Below are 23,015 nucleotides of genomic sequence, written 5' to 3'. Positions count from 1 at the left end.
CTGGCTAAGTGGGCTGGTCTGACCCTTTTCAGCCACAACCCAACCCAAACTCAAACTGTAGAAAATACATAATGGTCTTAAATCAACAAGATAATATGCAAATTGAATAGATAGCAAAATTTAGAACATGGTAAGATTGGATCTTTTAATGTTATCTGAATAAAATCAGAATGCATTGGGGGGAAAATGATGTATATAAAATGCAAGCTAAGATGTATATAAAATACATTGGAATCAGTCATATAATACACAAATTCGTATATAGAGGCAAAATGTTTACGTATAAGATGCCACATTATAAGAATCTGAGAAAAGTTTCTTAATTGTATTCTAGCAGTCTCACTTAACCAGCACCCATGGGGATTGGTAGATGCCAGTTAAGTGCATTTTCCAGTTGCTTGACATACGTTTTGCGATTTTTAATTGGCTTATATACTGGCATATGAGCCAGTCAAAAATCACAAAGCAGAATTCAACTCGGTGCGGAACTGTGGGCTGTTCCGCATTGAGTAGAAGTGGCTCTGCTTTGCTATCTTTGACTGGCTTATATGCCACCATACGAGCCAATCAACCACCAGTTGCTTAAGAGTGCCGGCTGCTTGAATCCCAGATAACTGGGATTTTACTGCATTCATGATATGCGATGCCAAGTTAATTAATCATCCTCTTGGTAGCAGTTGCAGTAAAAGTGCATTTTTGAATAATGGTTTCTAAATTTTTGACTGCTGTATTCTGGTGATTCCAGATAGTAGGTCCCAGTGTAGAGAAGACAGTCTCACCTACAGTGGTTTTAAATGGACTGCATACTAGAATGAAACCGTTGCCCTTTGTACGTCTGAGTACAAATGAGTTGTCTTGTAAAGGTAGTTTCACTGTAAATTTTGAGCAATGATCACATTTTAACACTTTCTAAATTAGAGTACTTTTAGTAAATTGCAGTAGTGTATTTTGGGGTCTAGTAATAGAATGAATCTGCAGATTTTATTCTTGGCAGTCTTGTGTTCTGTGAGTATTGTGGGCTGATTGCATAACCTGGAAACCAGAAAAGGGCAACTGTATTCAGGTTTAAGTATTAATTTTTTTTTAACAATGGCACTGCTAGCAGCAGCTAAAAGGAGGTGACTGATCTGTTAACATAGTTTAATCGAGCAAGGATTTGTGTGGGTTAAAGAAATGGGTAGGGTTGATGTTAGTCTTGGGTACCTCTCCGTTGAAATTAGAAATTATGTTCCCATTAAGATCTTTTAAGAGACTAGGAGAAATAATGGGTAATTTCTTGGCTGAGGCAAAGACCATGACATGATGTTCTTGGAGTTAACTAGTTTGTTAGTGAACCTGGTGCATAATTGAGTGAAATTGTTGCCCTGTAACTTGGGTTTGCAGGTCGGAGTGGTTAGTACTGGATTGCAGGAGCAGCATCTCATCTGCATACTCGCTCACTGACTCGCTCACGGGGAAGATCATTAACAGAGAAGAAGGCCTAGTACAGACCCTTGCAGTACACCTGAATTTTGATTACCAGTAGTAGAGTATGACATTGCTATGGACTTGGAAGGGTTCTTTGCTTTTTAGATTGCTGAGAAACCAGCTGTTAGTGTTTCCTCTAAAACTGAGAGAGTTTGTTGAGAAGGGTATGGTTGATGGTTACAGAATCCTTTTTCATGTAACCAAAGATGTGAAATGCATAATTTCACATGGTAAAAAAATGAACTGCATTTTGTCTACTGCTTAATACTGGTTAAAATTTGAGCTGTGGTAAATGTAGCAGGCAGAAGGTATCTTGTGTCAGTGTTAAGTCATCTCTTGTATATTTTTCACCATATTAGTCAATGGCCTGTGCAGAACACACATGGCAGTACAAGTGCCAGTTTACTCTGGTCTCTCTTCTTCATTCCCAACTTCTAAATCCATCAGTTTGCCATACAATTCTCCTAGTAATAGTTTGGATTATACACTCATTTTTCTGTGATACACTTCTGATGCATCCTCTCCCTTCAGGATGTCCAGTGACAAATCTAGCACTACTGTTTTACATGGTGGTAAACCTCGTTTTGTACACTTAAAAATGTGTCTTTTTTAAATGTTATGCTGTGGCAGAAAAAGGATAGGTGTGCCTGTTCCCATCTCTTTGTAAGTGGATCATTATGTTCCGAGTGGGTTGTGTTTGCAGTGGAGGTGATCAATGTATTTTTGATTTTTGTGGAATTTGTGAGGAAAGGAGCTGTCATAACTGATGCCAGCAACAACCTGCTTACCAGTTCACAGGGCATCCCATATAGATGGAAGGAGCATTTCCAGCAGCTTCTGAATGAAGAAAACCCTGCAGAAGCTGTACTGCCCCAGAAACTGCCTACAATGAGAGAAGAGGAACCCACCCTAGAAGTAGTAAGAATAGCACTAAGCAAAATCAAGTCAGGGAAGGCAGTGGTGAGGTCAAATAAGTAGGATAAAGATGCCGGGTGAGATGGGGGGAAAATGGCTCTTGAGGGTACTCATACCAGTGTGTAGAGAGTGTCATATCCCAGATGACTGGTGAATAAGCATTCTCATGCCACTGTACAGTACAAGAATAAAAGGGGCATCCACAACTGTGGGCAGTACAGAGGCATCAAACTCCTGTCACATTGCTTGAATGTTGTGATGAGGGTGATTGAAAAACAATACACAGAGCAGAAGAATGGCAGATGAGCAGTATGGATTCAAGTTCAGGATGCAGCACAACTGATCTGATGTTTCCAGTGAGAAAAACTGATGTGAAGAAGCTAAAGATGAGGAGAGAGTCTAACTGGGCATTCCTGGACTTTGAGAAAGCATATGATAAGGTCCTAAGAAAGCTGATTTGGGCAGTACTGCTGTGGTCTGAAGTCCTAGAAACATTGGTGGAATGAGTGCAGGGCTATATACAAGGGAAAATGACTTTAGTGCAAACTGTGTTCTTTCTGACAGAGAGGCTCCCAGTAGAAGTGGGTGTGCACCAGGGTTCAGCTTTGAGCACAGTGCTGTTCATACTTGTGATGGACAGCATTAGTGAACAGGCTGAAGGGGGACAGATTAACAAAATTGCTGTATGCGATGATATGGCATTACAGGCAGACTCTGTGCAAGAACTTGAGCAAAGGATAGGGGACTGGAATGCAAAACTGAAGGCAGATGAGATGAAACTAAGCACAGATAGGACAATGGTAATGGTAGCAAATTGGAGAATCGGAAGAAGCATAGAATTGAGATAGAAGGGAAGATAGAACAGGTAAATAACTGCAGTTATCTGGAGGGGTGGTTGAGAATGGAAATCTGAAATGAAGAGGTCAAAGCTAGAATGAGGGGCTGCAGCCAACTGATTTATATCGTCTGTAGTCAATGACAGAAGAGTACCAAAGAAGCTGAAAAGTAAGGTGTATAAGACAGTGGTGTGACCAGTACTATATGGCACAGAAATCTGGGCAGTAAAAGCAGAGCAGATGAGGAAGCCTAAAAAGGGTGGTTGGATGCATACTGGTTTCTGCTCTTGTCTCTTGTGTCCTGATTTCATCATCTGTCCCATAAAGTAGCTCCAGTTGCAGAAAAGATCAGGGAACAGATTACTCTGGTTTGGACGTGCAGAAAAACGGAACACAATCTGGTGAAGTAGATTTGAGACAGATGGGAAGAAGGTAAGAGGAAACTAGGATTCCCCAGAGTGGTGGATGGATTGTGTTAAAGAAGATCCGACAGTCTGGCATGAGTGTGGCATTGAATCAAGAGAGATGGTGACAGTTAAAACAATACCCTGACCCCATGTAGAAAATGGGGGAAGAAATGGACTGATGAATTTGTGAGGAAAAGGACAGCAAACACTGCACCAAGTACTTTTGTCTTTGGTTTGTTAGACAAGTACAATACAACAAAATATTATACAAGTATTACTTTTTAAACTGCATTGATTTTGTAGTTAATGTGCAGAAGTGATAAACGGACTTAAACAGAGTACTTGTATGGCATGACTTTTTTGTATTTTGTGATCGGTTGTACTAGTATTGTGGGACTTTGTGCTAGCATGGTATGTTATGATTTTGTGAGATCTGAACACTGGTGATATTGGGATGAAGAGGAGGACAGGGAAGCTAAGACTTGTGCGTCTGGTCTTGGCTACAGGGAAGCTAAGACTTGTGCGTCTGGTCTTGGCTGCAGTTTTCCTTAGGGTTGTGTTATGCAGAAGATTACATCTAGTGCTATTGCCTAGTTTGCCATTGTTTCATTAGTCAAAATTTAAAAATGTACATTTGTTGAATACATATTTTAGCAGTGATCAGTTGATTTTACTTTTAGTGCCACGAATAATATGAAAAATAATAATGTATTTTTATATCATGACGAAAGTATACTCAATCCAAATGTGCCAGCAGCACAGTAACGGTTCACTACTTCTAACTTTTCCTAACCCTGAATGCCCTTATGGAGGGTGCAGACATGCAGGCATAATCATTTTTTCTTAAAAAGTTACTTGCTGCTTGTAATGCTTTGTGAGGTCACAGCTAATGTGATTATAGTCCCATTTATTTAGAATGCTAGTAGTAGGAATTACTGTCAAGTTTGAGAATACTCTAAAAATGTAAGACTTTTTCGCCGTAACCTTTAAACGTGTGCTTCCTAGTTCTTGAAAAAGAATAAAGAAATAATTGAAATAATGTATCACTTTTTTTAAAAAGGGATATTGTTTCACTTCCAGTTTCCTTCTCTTTAGTCAGCCAGTGTTTCTTGTTCAAGTTTAGCTAATTAGTGAAGTTGCTATCCGTGGTTGTTGCATTTTAATTTCTTCTGACTAAAACGTTAACAGTTTGACAGCCCCAGGAAAGGGAGAGAATGCCGCTTTTTATGACAGCTGCAGAATCAGTCGTGAATTTTGAGCCCGATTAACTTTTGACTTGACTGGGTGTGAAGTAGATAGTTACCTTGCTGCAGTTTATGCTTTCATCTGTGGTAGGTATTGTGAAGCAAAGTTAAGCTAATTCCTAAGGAAAGGATCGTGAGATTTCATGTGCCTTACTGTGGTGTGTACTAAAAGACTAGCATAGAAATGCCAGAGTGAGACAAACTGTTAATTCATGCTTTTTTACAATGTGAAAGTATGGAGATCAAACTCTAGGGATGAAATTACACTCTGAGGAAAGGAAATGTTGTATTTAGGATATAGTTGTCCTTCAACGTCCAGTTTGAGATCACATTAGTAATAAATATTCAAGAACGTTTTCTGTTTTAATCTTCATACATTATACATTTTTTCCTCCATTTCAGTATTGTTCAGTTATCCACCAGTACTCCCACATCACAACACTTGACCACTGTTTTATATGCATTGATTCCATATATGCCATTTATTTTCATTGACCTGAGTTGGAACCTTCTAATTCATTCTGTTTGGAGCAGCTCAGGAATGTTGGCTGGTAACTGCTTTCATTGGAAAAGTGGTGCATCCCGAGTTCATTTTTAGAGAATTCATTTCAAATAGCAACTGAAAACAAATGTTCATTACTCTGTTGTAATGTAATATAGTGGCACCAGAAATGAAAAATGCAGAAGTTATTCAGCAGAGAGACACCTGCACAGTGGTGTAAATGTTATTGCAGCTCAAAAGTGTGTGTGTGTGTGTGTGTGTGTGTGTGTGTGTGTGTGTGTGTGTGTGTGTGTGTGTGTGTGTGTGTGTGTGTTGATTTTAGATATGCAAATGTTATACATCTATATAAGTTATACTGGAGAGAGATACACATATATATGTATATATATAACCTGGTTCAAGACCTCTGAGTACCCTGGCTTTGCAAGGCTACACTGCCTTCCACACCTTCAGACTGCAAAATGAACATGCGACAACCAAAGGTTTCTATCTATATTGAAGTGAAATTCACCTCCAGTCTAGTTAGACTGGACAGCTTCATTGAGCTACTCAAGTTCAGGTTACAATGGGTAAGACTCCCTGCTACTGCTATTCAAATTATAGCTTGGTACAGATAACCCACCATGTCCCAGGACCCCCACTCTGCATTCATGGAAACACTGGGAAACATAAAGGTCCTACCAAACACCCTGATACTGGGTGATTTCAATTACCCAAACATTAACTGGGAGAACTACTGGAGTACAAACTCCCTTGCCCAACATTTCCTAGAATTTTTAAACTCAAATGCCCTGGATCCAACTGATAAACACCCCCACCAGAGGTGACAACATATTGGACCTCTTCATCACCAACATGGGCGACTGGTGTTCCACACCAGAGGACAACCCCTCCCTGGCTAGATCTGACCATACACTAATCACTCTGGATATCCACTTTCCGCCACCACCCCTGGTCAAAGAAACAACCATGGAAAACTTCAAAAGCAAACTTCACGTTACTTAAGACCGAAGTGGGAAGTTTCAAACCCCCATGCTAAAGGAGAACACTGTCCAAGCTGCAAAATCCTTTACTAATGCACTCTACGTGCACCTACAAGAATGCATGGATCGTTCTATCCCAAACAAAGCCAAGACTCACTCCTCCAAGAAAAGGAAACCAGTCTGGTGGACCCCTGCCATAAACTATACAATAGGAGGAAACTAGTATAGAAAAGAGTAAAATCCCAAGGGAAGATATCCCTGATCAGTATCCTCAAGAAACTGCGTTCCCTCAGAAAATCATCCAAGGCTAGCTTTGAAAGAAAATTGCCATGGACTCCAAAGATAACCACAAGGCATTCTTTAGCTATGTCAAGAATCTAAGTGGCAATTCTCAGATCTGCTCAGAGATGGTGCAGAATGGCACAAAATACACTGAACCGACCAATGTAGCAAACCACCCCCTCTCACCCCCAAAAGGGCCCATAACTATACCAGAAGAATGTAGTGCCCCTGAAATCAGACACTCTGTTAAAACTGCCCCCTCCAAAGCCAAAAACACAGAATCAGTGGGACCGGACGGGGTGTCAGGCTGCGTCCCACACAAGCTCAAATATTAACTAACCCCTCACCTAAACACACTGTTTAAACTCAGCCTCTCCACAGGCTATGTGCCCACAGAGTGGTGCACACCAATGGTTATTCCACTACACAAAGGTGGAGCCACAACAGACCCCGGGAACTATTGCTCTATAAGCCTGACTAGCTTGGTTTGTAAAGCTGTGGAGTGCATCATCATGGATCTCATTAACAGAGACATTAGAAACTCTCCAAACACTGGACCCTACTCATTTCGGCTTTAAGGGAAGATCGTGCCTCCTAAACATGTTGGACTTCTTTGAGACAGTTACCAAGGCTATAGACAAGGGAAAGATGGTCCACACAGCCTAACCTAGACCTCGCAAAGGCCTTCGGCACCATTCACCACTTAGGTATTGTAGACAAGCTCACCAGCCTGAACATAAACCCTTACATCACGAGATGTGTGTGTGTGTGTGTGTGTGTGTGTGTGTGTGTGTGTGTGTGTGTGTGTGTGTGTGTGTGTGTGTGTGTGTGTGTGTGTTGATTTGCCTTATTAGGGACGTACCTTACAAGACACCTGTAGTCTTTCCAGTTGCTGCAGAAGTACCTCATGAAGAGGATCACTGGCCTCAAGCAGATGCCCCATGCAGCTCGACTGAAGAAACTCCAGCTGTACTCTGTTGCATACTGCGTACTCAGAGGTGATCTCTGCCTCACATAAAAGGCCATGTTCAACCCAGAATTGATGGACATGTTCCACCTAAAGAAAACCATATCCCCTCGAGCCACATGCTCCAGGGATCTAAACCTCACCACACCAATAAATAGGACATGCTGGAGGGATAGATTTCTGTCCCAGAGACTTCCCATGCTCTGGAACAAGATTCCAATCTACATTAGGCAGAGCTCCTCGCTAACCCTCTTCAAGAGAAACCTTGATGAGTTGATGGGAAACCAACTTTACCCCAGGGATCACTTCAATGGCTTTGCTGGGCAGAGGCACAGGGAACTAATCTAAGGGGGTGGCAAAAGACAACCCATTCCGGCTAGGCTTATAAATGCCTTCAGGCAGATAGCCTAGTACCTACCTATGAACCTATTGAAGTCATAGCCAGTTATAGATTCCACTTCCATGGGTTATTACGCATATGAAGCCTACTTGACCAAACTGGAGACAATCCAGATATTACCACACAGTCTGGTTATGGGGGATTTCAATTATCCCCCCCCCCCCCAGTCAAGTGGGGAAACGTATGGCAGGCCTAACCTACTAGCCCGAAAGTTCCTTGACTGTTAACTCAGATGCCTTGGAAACAAATTGTTCCTGCCCTAACAAGAGGAACTGACATACTAGATTTAGTCCTCGCTAACATGTCAAACTGATGCACTTCTGCAACTGTTGAATCCTCATAGGTTAAATCTGACCACAAAACAGTCACCTTCAGGCTGGCACTAGCACCATAACTTGCAAAGGGTGAAATCGGACTAAAAAATTGAAAGGCAATCTATACCCTCCTAGATGAAAGTATAAATGCATTGCGAGCCCCAATCCCAGCTGGAAGTGTTAACTACACCAAAGCTTACACTTGTGTAAGTGTGTAGATTTGGCTGTACCAGAAAGATTCAAAGCCAGAGCCCCAAGTAAAAACAAGCCTGTTTGGTGGACATCCAGTGTCAACAAACTTTACAATAAATGCAAAAAGTTGCTGTCCAAAAAAACAAAGGTGAGACCCCAACATTGGAAAAACACCCTCCTCAGCAACTTGCCAAATTGTACAAGGGCCTCTTTGAGAAAAACATAGCTAGCACTGCCAAGGATAACCATAAGGCCTCTTACAGCTACATATGTAGCCTAAAAGGTAGGACCCAAGCATTTACAGAACTAGTGACCCAGCAGTATCGCTCGTACACTGACGCCACAGAGATGGCAAACCTACTAACTGATGGGTATGGCGAAAATGTCACCCCTCATCACATCCAAATCTGTTGGACCTTACCCCAACTCCCCTTCCCCATCCTGCATAGGTTCATAGGTTTTTACTAGGCTAATGGCCCTGGAGCCTTTACAAGCTTGGCCCATAGAAGTGTCCTGGCATTGTGCTGCCCGACATTAGTTCCCAGTGCCTGTATCAAGTAGTGCCAGTGGAGTGATCCCGGGATGAACTTTGTGGTTGAGGTTTCTGGAGTGTATGGTGCAAAGGGATTGGGATTTCTTTAGACGTAGCATTTCTAATAGAGCTGGGTCAGACATGGTTTTATAAGTCAAGCAGGGGTCGCCTCTTATTAGACTATATGAGATGGAGACTAGCTGGAATTGTTTGAGTCTGTCCATTTTGGTACATGTGTTTAAAGGCCTAGGATCCTCTTCGTGAGGTACTTTTGTGGCCTTTCCAGCTGTAGCATGTTTCTAGTGAGCTACATACCAAATGGTGCGTTATACTTGATTGGCCTAATGAGGGTGGAGTAGAGAGAGACTATGACCACTTTCTTCCTGGATGCAAAACCCTTGTTAATGAGATGTGCCACATAAGGACTTTCTGACCACAGTGGCAATGTGGTGGTCGAAGGAGAGGTTGCTGTCCACCTGTGTCCCCGTATGTCTTGTAACACTTTAGTGTTCAGTGGGCTCCCATCGATGTGGTAATTTAGTGGGAACTGAGTTTTTCCCAAAGGGTATGACTATGCATTTTTGGCATTAAGCTTAAGGCCATGGTTTTGACACCATGGTCAGTGGTCTCAATGAGACATTTTATGTAGGATGTCTGCATCACTTGGGGAGTTAGTAATGGCTCTTAGCTTGCATTTATCTGCAAACTTGGTCATCCAGAGTCCCTCTGTGTTGGCTTGGACTTCTGAGAAGTAGATGTCAAACAGGAGAGGACCCTAGGACCGATCCCTGTGGGACTCCACTTGTGACTGGTCGGCAGTCTGACTTGGATTGATGCCTAGTTTGGTGGGTTTATTATTTCCTGAGTAGGGAATGGTATCAAAGGCTTTGCCCAGATTGAGGTAGGCGGTATTGACTGCCTTGCCATAATCCACAGCTCTGAAGACTGACTTAGTCACCCAGGTTGAGCAAGCATGATGTACCTCCTCTGAAGAACAGATCATCAAAGCCTTGTCCAAGGCAAAAAAACACAGCTTGTATGGGACTAGATGGCATCCCAGGCTGTTTGCTAAACAGGCTAAAACGTGAATTAGTATCACATTATGTACCCATTTCAGTCAGTCTATCCATAGGCTTTGTTCCTGCAGAATGGAGAACAGCATCGCTTATCTCCCTCCACAAAGCTGGCCTAGCAACAGACCTGGGGAATTACAGACCCATAAGCTTGACCAGTTTCATTTGTAAGGCTGTGGAATGCATCATTGTGAACCTTATAAATACAAATGACCTCCAAATCCTGGATCCTACCCAGCTGAGCTTTGTCAAGAGCAGAACCTGCCTGTTAAATCTTGTGGATTTTTTTCAAAAATGTGACCAGTGCCACTGATGTCAAATCTATGCACACAGCATACCTTGACTTGGCAAAGGCTTTTGACATAATCCCACACTCTGGCATTACTGATTAAGCTTGGTAAACTGAATGTAAAACTCCTTCATTGCAAGATGGGTTTCTGACTGGTTCACAAACCGGACATAACGTATCAAAGTGGGGGACTCCACATCATCCAGCAGACCTGTTATCAGTGAGATGAAGCAGGGGTCAGTGCTGGCCCCCTACTGTTTGGTATATATTTCTCAGAAGGTGAGGTCAAAAGTAAGCGGTTGTGGCTGACAAAGTTTGCAGACAATTGCGAACCAGGTGCAATTATTGAATCCCCAAATGATGTCCATATACTCTAGGAGGGTGTTTCACAGGCCAATGGCTGGTGTCTTAAGTCGCGGTCGCAAACTGCAAAGAAATCACTCCCTTGAGCACTATGTCCCTTCACACTATCAAATCAACAGTATCCACAAAGTAGTAAGGGACTTGGGTTCACAAGTTGACCATGACATTAACTTTGACCACCAAGTGTTTACTGTGGTAAGAAGGCTTTCCATGTGCACATTTGACTAGTAAAGGCATTGCCTTGAGAGCAAAAGAGGTTATAACACCTCTATATTTGTCACTAGTCTGGCACATAAGTACAGTGCCTCATTTGGCATGTACTACACAAAGCACCTGCAGCAATTGGAGAGACCTCAGAAGCTTCTAACAAAGATCACAGGACTCTAGCATGTGCCATACACAGAGTAAACTCCCTGTCGGTTTACATTGTATCATATAGACTTCTTAGGGGAGACTTTTATGCCTGGCATACAGAGCAGTTACAGATCCAAACATAATGAACTTAATGCATATCCATAAATCAAGAGGGACTAGGGCCACCATTTCCAGGGACCTGAATATGGCCTGCTACATGAATAGAACATGCTGGCAAGACAGATTTATCTCCCAGCAACTGCTGCATCTTTGAAGTAGGCTTCCTCTTCATGTGAAACGGAGAACTTCTGACACTGTTCAAAAAGAACCTGGACGAGTGGATGGGGCATCATAAATTCTTACCAGGAGTAGTACCCCAAACTCTCCTGTACATGAGCAGCATTACTAAATGAAATATTTGGTATTAAATATTTCTATGGTATTGTTTTGGCATGGAAAAGCTGGGCTTGAAATGGCCTGGTCGATAGCTTATTAATGTCCTGTGATCCTAGATATGTATAGATATCCATACCCATCAATATCGTGAAATGTAAATGATATTGTATATTGATATGGATATCTATGGTTATATGTATAGATTTTATATTTTTATATATCTAAATCTGCTGAAATCTATATAAGCAGAAATTTATCTTTATATGTATAATTATACATCTGTATTTGTATATCTATGCAGATCTATCTATTCACACACTTTTTTTTCCTGTTTGACAGGTGCTCATTTCCCTCATTTTAATAAGGGTGATGAGAAGGTAGTAGGGAGCAAATGCAGAGAAAGGAGAGTGTAGGGAAGCTGGGGTAGAAAAACAAAACATACTGTGACAAGATGGGAATTAACATCCAAGGAAACAGTATTGGAGAGATTTTGACAGAGGATGGGTAGCTGGTAATTGGGAGGGCAGGCCTGTAAACATAGGATGGAGATTACTGCACAAGCAACACTGTGGAGGATAAGGATGGGTGCTAAGGGTCTGCTTGATGAATACAAAGGGGAATTTGCTTAAATGTCACTTGCATCCATGGCTGACAGCATAGGAGGACACCACATCTGGTGGCTCTGTGAAGAGGACCAGCCAGATGGACAGGGCTGGTCATCCTCGCCAAATTCTGAGCTGCACATAGACCCCCAGACTACCAGTGGAGACGTTCACCAGCAAGCTGCCTTTTGTCATCACTAGTTAACTGTACTCCTGGGTGGCCCAGGTGAACTCTTCTAGACCACCTTGCAGGGGCCATCCTTTGAAAGGTATGCAATACTCTCTGCATTGTGCACCACCTGGCAATTGATGTAGCTGATATCTCTCAACTGTCCATATTTTCGCCTCATATTTTTGGCCTTTTCCCCATAAAGGTTTTCAGGCAGAGCACTAATTAATGAAGTCACTAAATAATTACATACATTTGAATTTAGTACTTCATATCCTTAGAAAAATGCATGCCAACACACATCCTCTTCTAGCAACCAAGTTTGTAAGAGCAATGTTTAAAAATTGTCCTTATTTTTGGGTCTTTGTCCTCCCATTATTTTAGGCTTTGTCTAGTTTTCTTGAGCTAAGGGGTTGAGAGGTATGGCTATCCTAGTTGCCATTTGGAGCAAGTGGGGGGCATGATGGTAGTGTGGGTGCAGTTGGTCAACTCTAGAACTTGAGTGAAATGGGTTATGTTAGTGCCTTCTTAGTCTTGTTTTTTGCTGGTATCTGTGGAAACGTAGTATGAGCTTCCATGTTCTACAGCACCACATAAAGGAACAGGTGGTGCCCTTAAAGCTAGCATGTCGTCAGATACTGAAATGTCACTGTTGCAAGGAAGGCTAATTTTATTTATTTGAATTTTATCTGTGTACAGCACTGACAATTGACCAACTTCGGTTTTCACCAGGGCAGAATTATAAAGTAGAATTAAGAAATGGCAAGTTCAGTGAGGTACCAATATAAGTAATACAAACATAATAGTACAAATATATAATAAAAGTAAGCATTGATTTATGCAACAGTCAAATTAGCAAGTAGGAAAGTGACATATTTTGAGGTTTTCAGTTGATATAGCTGGTGAAAGTGTAGAGATATTGAGAAAGATTGTGATAGAATTATGTAGTATTGTCAGAAAGCTGAATTGGCACTTACCAAGTCTCTAAATGTGATTTTTTTTTTTTTTAAATTTTGGCTGGAATTGATGTGGAGGAAAACCATTCCTGTAGAAGGCCAAGTATCAAGATGGAAGATGTGTGCAGTGAAAACCGGCTTTGGGGCTTGTAATGAGGAAGCAGAATTGTCCTGATTTCAGAGGTTTTAGGTTGTAGAATCGTATTAGTTAAGCTACAAGGGGGTGGAGACCTGATAGTTTAAAAGTTTTACCACAAGGGCCATTAAGCCTAACAATGTATCCCAAATCTCTGACAAATTCTGATACTCTTGATAAGTGTAAGCATTGGCCTGGGAGATGAACCATTCCCTGTGTCCATTAGAGACATAGGTCCCAAACCAGGGATGAATTTCCGGTTCCCATCCAATTGTCCAATTTGCACTTGAATTGGGTTATGAAGGAACTCTGCTTCACATGGATGGGGAGTGTGTTCCATAGACTGGCTAGTCTAAGGGATGCAAACCTCTGTGTCTCTGTGTCTGTGTCTCTCTGTCTTTCTCTGTGTCTCTCACAGAAGGTCCTGTTTATATCACAGGCAAGGTTTAAGTCATTAGAATGAGTAATTCTGGTACTGTTTTTGTGGACATGCAGGAGGTCCAGGGGTGTGTCTAGATGTAAGATAAAAGTAGGACCCCTGGGGGTGGGTGGGAATTGGGGGTAGGGAGGGGAGCTGAGTGAGCCCGCAGGGCAAACAGAGCGGGAAGAGCCAAAGAAAAAGAGGTTGAGGAGAGCCAAAGAAAAAGAGGTTGAGGAGAAAACAATCAGTGAGGTGCTTATAGTAGAGGTAAGTAATCCAAGGGGATACAAGAATGTTAGATGTATGAGGTCTGAGTGAGGTAAAGCTGGAAATAGCAGAGAAAGGAGATATGAGCAGAACAGCACAAAAAGGCTAATGGATAATAAGATACATAGAAATTGCTAGGTAGAAAATGTTTGCGGAGGGGAAACAATTCTAGGAGAAGGGAGCCACCTAGTGGGCTCAGCAGGTATTGCTACCAGGACTACTTACTGGGCCTGTGGTTTATGGAATGGGGCAGGTAGCTGGAGATAGTAATAGGAGTAAGTGGTCAATTGGTTGGGAGAAGCTAGGGTCAGCTGCTGGCTGATCTGGCTTTGGGTTTAACAATTACACTGAGTGAGAGAAGCTTACAAATGTTATTAAAACCTGCGAGAGCTGTAGGAAGTACTTTCCTGTATCTTCAGGAGAAGGCTATCCAAAGTTGTGTAGCTTTGATCCCTAAAATAGGGTAGGAGGCAGAAGTCTTAGGGTGCACGATCCCAGACCTACAGGTGATCAGGAAGTAATAGAGCTGGGAAAAGAAGGGAGAAGGAGAGGATTAAGATATAGGGAAACAAACTTTGAGAAAGCAGTTGAAATAAATACAAATAACAATTTTCTTGTAGAACATTCAGAAGTCAACCACAGTTCTTACAGGAAATAGTGCAGGCAAAAAACAGTTAAAATACATTTGTACTGTGTAATCAGTAAATTCCTATACTTGAGCTAATTTGGTGAGTTTCAGCTGAACACTATATGACATACAGAGCAGGAGTATTTTAAACACAATCAACTAGAAATACTAGATACTCCAGACAAGTAATCAGTAAAGGTAAACTAGGTACTAATATAAGAATCTCAGTTAGTAGCAGACAGAGTCATGTTAAATTTCTACATAAGCTAAAGGAGTGGATGTAGGTGCAATTGAGTAGGGGAGGTTAGAAATAAAACCTCGTAGGTATGTTAACCACTAGCTTACTTGCATGTATAGACATTGCTTTTTGCAAGACTTAACTAAAATTAACTAAGAGGTAGCTGGAGTTAGATAAATATAGGAGGGAAAGGAGCAGTTCAAAGTATCGCAGTTTGCTGCAGCAGCTTAGATGAGAGCTATTGAACATTTAAAATGGAGTTAAATTAATGTACAAGACTATTAGATTTAAGGACCTGTTCCCTAGGAGGAGTTGTATTTGATGATATTTCCTGAGTGAAGGTTGAGGGGGAGAGAGGGGTAAAGTCGGAGCAGAGTTTCAGCCAGGAGGTTTGCTATATGTTCTTGCTTGGTATAGGTGGCTCCATTTACATTGAGCTCTGCATACAATTGTGTATTGTTCCGGACATAGCTAATGAATGCTTTGTGGTTATCTTTGGCCTGGGAGGCCAAACCTATCAAGTCTGACGTTTTTGTAGACTTTATTTGCCCTCTAAGCTGTCTAGTTTGAGAGTGCCTTTATCCTGCTGGGTGCTGCACCTCCTGATTTTTGCCAGGACTCTCTTCCTCCAGTTATACATCCTATTGATTTTGATTACAGCAGGGTGGCTTGTTTTTTGTGTTAGTTCTGTAGTACTTACTGGTGGGGTACAGCTTGCAGCTATTAACATGCTTGTACAGGGTTTCTGTAAAAATTTCTGCATAGGCAGCAGTGTTGTCTGTGTTTATGGGTCTTGAAATTTTGCCAGGTTCTCACTTAGTAGCAGGAAGTTAGTTTAAAATAGTTCTTGAATATTCCAGGTTTAGCTGGGGATCCAGGTTTTATTTTTACTTCAAAGGAGATCATTTTGTGGTCTGACCTTCACTAGAGAGGGCATTACAGTAGGGGGTGTGCAGCAGTCTCCCATATTTGTGAGGACCAAATCCAGTATGGTTGCACTCCTAGTTGGTGTATTGACTCTGGTACAAGGAGTTTGTGTTTACAAAATCTGGGAATCTCTGTGCATGCAAGTTTGGTGTTTATAAGATTCCCAGTTAATAGGAGGGTAATTGGTTACCCATGAATGTAGTATTGTGTTATATGCTTAGTGTTTCTAGTAAGTTTAAATACATGTTATGGGTTTCCTGGGTCATAGAGTGGGACCTATAGCTTGCAAGGAAGTAGCATTGGATTTTGCCTGTGGTGATTTGAACATGGAGCAGCTAAAGGGCATTGTTCTGTTTGACCAGCCTTGAAGTACATTCATTTTTGATGTAAACAGACTCCTTCACCTTTAATCCCTGCCTGTGAAGTAGCTGGCTTAAATGTGTGGTGGGCATTATAACTTTACACTGTTTATGTGCTCTCTGCGGCTTTAAACCATGTTTGTGACCGCATAGATGTTCCCATTCTCTAGGGTAAAGAGAGTTTCTAGGAGTTTTTTGTTCAGATTCCTAGTATTGAGCAGTAGCACCTTTAGATTTTCTTAGTTTTGATTTGCTATGTTGAGTTTTGGGTTTCTGATACAATGATGGGAATGTACCCCATTCTGAAGTCAAAATATGATTAAAGTTCATGAAATTAGTATTGTTTCTGCCAAAGGTGCTTTTCACAACACCCATAATGTGGCCAGAATTGATGACTCCTGCAATTCATACAAAAGGCCTGTATACTGATTCACACCCACCAAGATGATGTGCGACTATTTTCAATTCTGTTTTACAAAACCTGTATTTGAATGTTTCTCCGACATGCTCAATGGATTTTGTCAGCCACAGTGTATGTAGTCCATTACCCTGGGCTGCTAATATTAACCTTTTGTCTTTTGGTTTTGATATGCTCTACATCGCTCTGTAACTAGTAAAGTATGTATTATACTACATTTGTCATGCGCCCGAGTCTGTACACCTCAAAACTTCCCACTCTTCTGTATCAGTGCTTAGAGCAGAGTTGTTAACTTGTATGTATTAGCATTTGGGTATGCTTGTCAAGAATTGTAAATTGTCAAGAACTGTAAATTGTATCAGCACTTGTGTACAATTCGTATATCCTTCAATAGAATGTATATCATTGTGTTGCTGCCCTATGTTCTGTTTCATAAATGTGGAGCTTTTCTCCCCGGGCCTCTGCAAAGAAAAGGACCCATGTCCAATCAGACTTTCCCAATAACAAAATGTAAAATAATAGTAATGGATATGATTTTTATCTGTTAATGCTTTATATATTTATACAGAGCTGGCTTTAAAGTACTGCTACAGTTTTATATATGTATTTCACATGTTCAAGAACAACAGATTCACATTAGAATTCATTAAAGCTTAGGAAACAGCAAATGTTTCTTGTAGTCTTTTAGCCTTTAGAAGAAAGTAAGGTCTGCTGAAAAGGAACACATTAACCTATCAAAAGCAAAACACTCCCGTGTACATAATTTATCTGGTTGCTCCTTACAGCCTTGGAAGTGTGATTGTGTTATCAAAAACCTAGAAAGTCTTGCACTTTGAAGTGATATTTTCCTTTATCTAAATTTAAGATGTAAAAGTAATTACATCCTAGTATATAGCGGAGTCTTTCTGTGGAAGACTGCCAGGTATCGATACTTTAAAATAAAATGTGTTGCATCCAGAATCTTTGACTGCCTGTGTTTGGGATTAATAGCTGCATTATATGGTTTGTTAGTGGATGGATCTTTACAGTTTGAATTCAGCTCTCCTTAACCATTCCTGCATTAAATCCTGATCAACATGAGGTTGTTCCAGGAGTTTTCTGTACTTGCAACTGTATTTATGTATTTTCCACATTTCTTGCCTTATCTAATCCTTCACCTTATATTCCACACATGGACACATACACACACACACACACACACACACACACACACACACAGAGACACGCCTAGATTTTTATTTACTTCAGGTTTGACTTTCATTCCTGCTTGACAACAATATGCTTCTGCCAAGCTCAGAGCTCAGCAGGGAAGTCCTCTTACACATGTTCTAATATTTTCTTTTAGGTTTGAAGTTGGCAAGTATATATGCAGTCCTAAGATTGCAGATCTATATACATGTAATTAATTTCAAGGAGTTGCATAACTCCTTCAGAACAGGGAATATATATAATCATGGTATACACTGATTATTTCTGTATATCATTTGGTAAGCATGAAACACTTTTTTTTTTTTTTTTCTTTTCCTGTTCCAACTGATACAGTTTTGGCGTGACCGACTAGTCCCAAAAAGTATTGTAAATTAGATCAGGAAGAGCAAATTAGTTAATAGCTTGGACTTCGTTACTAGGTGTCAGGGCTGTTTTCAGTATTAATTTTAGTCTTATTACAAAGTTTTATTCACATTTGTTCATGTTTTATTGTTCTTCAATTCCCAAATATTTATAAATTTCCTGTTAAGTTTTTATCCCATTCCTGTCATAGACTGACATTTTCTAAGCTGCAGCTTTCCTGCTTTAACGACTGCTTTTGCACATTTATCAAGACCAAATAACATTCTTATCTGAAAAAGCTTTGACTACTTGCAGTTGTGCTTTCAGTTCCTCATCTGATGCACTGTACAGTTTTTAAATCATCCACAAATAGAAGATAAGTCTGTACACTTGTTTTCTGGGAAACCAATTGTTGCCATGACCTAATCTATTAAATAGGCATAGTTTATACATCATTGGAAAGTAATTTATTGACCTGTAGTTTTTAGGATATCTTGCAGGTTTAGTCTTGAGTATCGTTTTTACTATTAACCAGGCAGGTTTAGTCTTGAGTATCGTTTTTACTATTAGCCAGGTTGGTGTCTGTCTGTGGTGTTCGTATAAATCATTCTTTCTCATGGTTAAGTCTTCACTTACAGGTTAATACTTTTAGTCAGCAGTTAAGTACTGCATCTGGGCTTGGTTTTCTAATTGGGAGCTTTTCTTAACTTTGTCTGTCTGGCTTGTAATATCATTCCATTTCATATCAATACGTTTGAATGTCTTATTCTTTCTTTCTTCTGCTATCTGTTTATAGATCTATTCCTTTTAACTTGTTTCCTAATTCTCTAAAACTTTTTTGGGTGATCAATAAATTGCTTATTTTGTATTTTTTTCTTAGTAGTTGTCTACATATCTTGAGGTTTTTCTGCCTGGGCTGATATCTTTAGTTTATTATTTGCAATAGTGTACAACCGATCCTGGTCTGTTCTGATAGTGTTGCTTATTATGTTGATCTCTTGAGTAATTTTATCTGTTCCCTCTTCTGTACTCTTAACAGTGACACATTTTGTCTTAATTGCTTTATAGTTTTCTCTTTGATATTTCCATGATGGCACTTGATTTCTCCATCTTCCTTTCCCTTACTGCCCTGTGTTTGAGATATTCTGTTCACTAGCTGCATAGTAATAAATCCTATTTACTTCTATTATATCGCATGAATCTCTGTAAATAGTTTTGATTACTGTTCGTTTCATCAAACTTCTAATGTTTTGGGTCTTATTGACTTTCTGTAGTCTTATTTCTTTCATTGACCTTAATATGTCTGTCCATCTCTGTAAAAAGTGTCTATGAGCACTGCACCTATGAGAAAAAAAATACAGGCAGTTAGAAGACCAAGAAAGATAAATGATAAAAAAAAGCAAGGTATCCCAGGGTGAGTACAGTTTATTTCTCATGCATCTAACAAAGACTTCAAGTATTTATTTAAAAATACTATTACAACAGGTTTTCCTTTTTTGGTGACCAGTACAGACATAAACATTTCTTCAGCTTTGTCATCGTATCTTCTTACTTATTACCTTTCTAATAAATACTATTTATTATTGCAGCTGCAGTTATTTACATTACTACTGTTGAATAATTCAGAATTTATGAAAATTTGCAACTTACAAAGTAATACAATATAAAAGCTTAGTAAAAACTTCATATAAAATCTGCAGCATGTATATGCAAGGCACAACATCTGCTCCTGTCATTCATTCTACAGACAACATATGAAATAGAATAATATACATTTTCTGATTTTTGTTTCTGGCATATATGTACATTTTACAAATGTATTTTGCATTCTTTATGGTTTAAGATCATTTTGATAGAAATGAAAAATTAATGATTAATAAAGGTTTATACAACTTCTGATAGAAGGGTCTATATTATAAGATCAGCGTTTTTTCAAACAACATATGGTTGACACCATATGGTCGAGGTCTTCAAACATCGACCTTATAAAAATACAAAGCAAAAAGTACCCCAACGGGTTTAAGCGGGGGGGGGGTGGTGGCAAGCCCCCATGCACCCCCCACTACTTAAATATACCAACTCTGAGACCGCACTACATTGCAGTATACTGAAATCTCCCCTTACGGAGATTTCCATTTACACGCTCGAGATTTGAGCGTTTGATATTCTCGTGTTGACAGTCAGATTCGGCATTGTTTTCGAGAATATAATATAGACCCCAATAGAAGATATTCACTGCTGTTACAATACATCGGTGTGTGTCAGTGTGTGACCCTTGTTCCACGCTGCTATGACCTTTCCATTCTATTTTTTCCCTAACAGCTGAGCTAACAGTTCTAAAAACCACTACTAAATCTTGTAGCTGGTTTACATCTGTTGTCTGACGTCTGATTATTAGAGGAATTATTTTCAACATAAATATTTATTTATATTAATAGTTATTCCTTGATAGAGAGGAATTATTCATAAGCACCATCTTATCTTGTCTGATGCCCTTTTAGCCAGGCATTGTAATTCCATGCAGCTTTGTTTTCAAGCTTTCAGTCACTGGCATTCACAGAGAACCTCACATGCTGCTTAAGGAAGATTTCATAAGCTGGTGTGTCTAAATTATTTAAGATCTCAATACTATAACAATCTCTTGTTAAATCAAACCATTCTTCCTTGGATCATTTTCTTCTAATCGAAGGGCACATTCTTTGTTCTCTGCTTCCTTTGGACATTCTACAGAAAGTGCAAACACCCAATGTCAATATTGACCAACAAACAAAACCAAAAGTTGTCAGTTCAGATCTGAAGAAGTTTGGTGATTGAATCAAACAAAAGTGCTAATAAAATTGTTCAAAATAGCTTTACCTGGCTTCTACTGTCTGCCAACTTTCTGTTTTATTCTACAGAAAGTTCCAGAAAATCTTCCTGTGCCATATTCTCCAACTTCAACCTGTCATCTGTTGCTGTTTTATATGGGATTGCACTGGCCTGTCACTCCACAACACTGACTGTGTCAGAGTTGACCATTATCTGTGCCTTCACCTGCTGTGCAACTCCAACTGAACTTTTACACTGGTTTCCTTCTGAAGGCTCCCAATTGTCTTCATATGGCAACTAAGCAGATGCTTACGCTCCACTGATTTCTCCTAAATTGGGGATTGAGATCCTGTGTAGGAAGTGTTGAGCCTCCAAGTTATAATTGGTAATTGTTGGAATGTGTTTGGAGTGTGTTTTTCATGCAAGTGCTACTAAAATGATTGCAGGTACCATTTGAGAGAGGAGTATGCATTTACTAGTCATTGTAGGGGAGGGGCTTATTAATCTTTTTGTGGATTATCAGGATGGAGAGAAAAATGGAGAGATTAGTCCAACTAGAGATCTAAATATTTAAATGTTAGTATTTTCTATGGAAGACTTGCTGTCAAAGATCTATAGTGGAGGTGGTGATTTGAATAGCTTGTGCTTTGCTCCAAAAAGCATTGTTTTTTGAAGGGTTGGGCAGAATACATTAGTTTTTGATCAGTTGGAGAAGGGCAAAGGCTTCTGAAGGGGGTTTTGCAGTACAGAATTGATGGGGATTGATTTTGAGCAGAGAAAACCTGTCCGCAAGAAATAGGGGAAGGTGAATTAGGCCAAAGAGTTTGATGTACATAAAGGATGGGCATGTATGAAGATTTGATTGCCCTTTTTGATAAAATGAGAGAGGGAGAGCACTGGACTTGACAGTGAGGTGGCGGTTTGACAGGAAATTGAGCCAGGAAATGGCAGGTTGGATGCCTATTTCAAGAAGATGTTGTAAGAGGATAGTGTGGTCCACAATATCAAGCGCTTTGCAAAAGTTAGTTAAAATCTAGTTTGAAGGCTGAGCTTTGCTTGTGACTAGGAGGATTTAAGCGTCCACAATTCTGTCATTGTGCTGCAACTAGACCATAAACTTTGAGTGAGAGACGTTTGTAGTTGCTGATTGAACTGTAAAAGCTAGGGATTAAGAGCTTCTGTAGAGTTTTTCCAAGAGTTGCGAGTATGAAGATTAGCAGTGTAAAGCTTTGGAGAGGTAGGGTTGTTTCGGAAGTGGGATAACTATTTTCCAGGTATTTGCATTGTTTTGAGTTGAGCAGAGACTGTATATTTTTTGAGGGGTAATGAGATTACTTCACTACCATAGTAAGTGAACCAGGGAAATAGGCCATCAGAACCCAGGGAACGTTTGTTCAAGTAGTGGGTTAATGTCTTTAGTTTTAATACTGCAGAAACCTTTGTCTACTGAAAGATGCAGTCCGTGCATCCTTTTTGATGCTGTTTGAGGATGGCACATCTCCACCTCATGGAGATACTGTTCATCCACACTGTAGATGATAAAGGCCTGATCATTAAGTTGCTGGAATGTTAGCCACTGGAAGGTACATCTGTGATGGTGGGTTTGGGCAGTGGCACTCTGTATCACAGAGATGACCTCTGATCATGGCAATTTGACACCTGCCACTCAACTAATATTGATACTACACACAGCGTCATAGAACTAGTGAATTATGTTGGATTTCATTTTTGGCATACTGGATTTCTCTCCTTTAGCATGCTGAAACTCATTTGCATACTATTAAAGACAGTTGTCTGGAATGCATACCATGCCATTTTTTTTTCTAGTAGCCAGATTGCAAGCACTGTGAATCAGTCCCCACCTTCCCGGTTGTCACCACTCTGTGTTGTATTTCACTTAATGTGTGAACTGTTTTTTGATCCCCAACACCACTGCTATTCATTGTACTGGCCTGGCACCCCAGTACTTGCCATGCAGGAGTCTACCAGATGCTTCACCTCCTCCCTCTCCAGACTAAT

The 23,015-nt window shown here is 40.3% G+C and overlaps 1 protein-coding gene across 1 annotated transcript in view; it reads left to right on the top strand.

Annotated features, from left to right (window-relative positions):
* The window catches only part of LOC122789742 (MORC family CW-type zinc finger protein 4-like), an 844,690-nt gene that overhangs the window by 136,087 nt on the left and 685,588 nt on the right, over window positions 1-23,015 (top strand). The gene's annotated exons all lie outside the window — the stretch shown is intronic.

This window comes from Protopterus annectens, chromosome 15.part0, assembly GCF_019279795.1.
Source record: "Protopterus annectens isolate FY-2018-M chromosome 15.part0, PAN1.0, whole genome shotgun sequence".
NCBI lineage: Eukaryota > Metazoa > Chordata > Ceratodontiformes > Protopteridae > Protopterus > Protopterus annectens.
The sequence above is the reverse complement of the archived record's forward strand: the minus strand, read 5'-3'. Positions and strand labels throughout refer to the sequence as shown.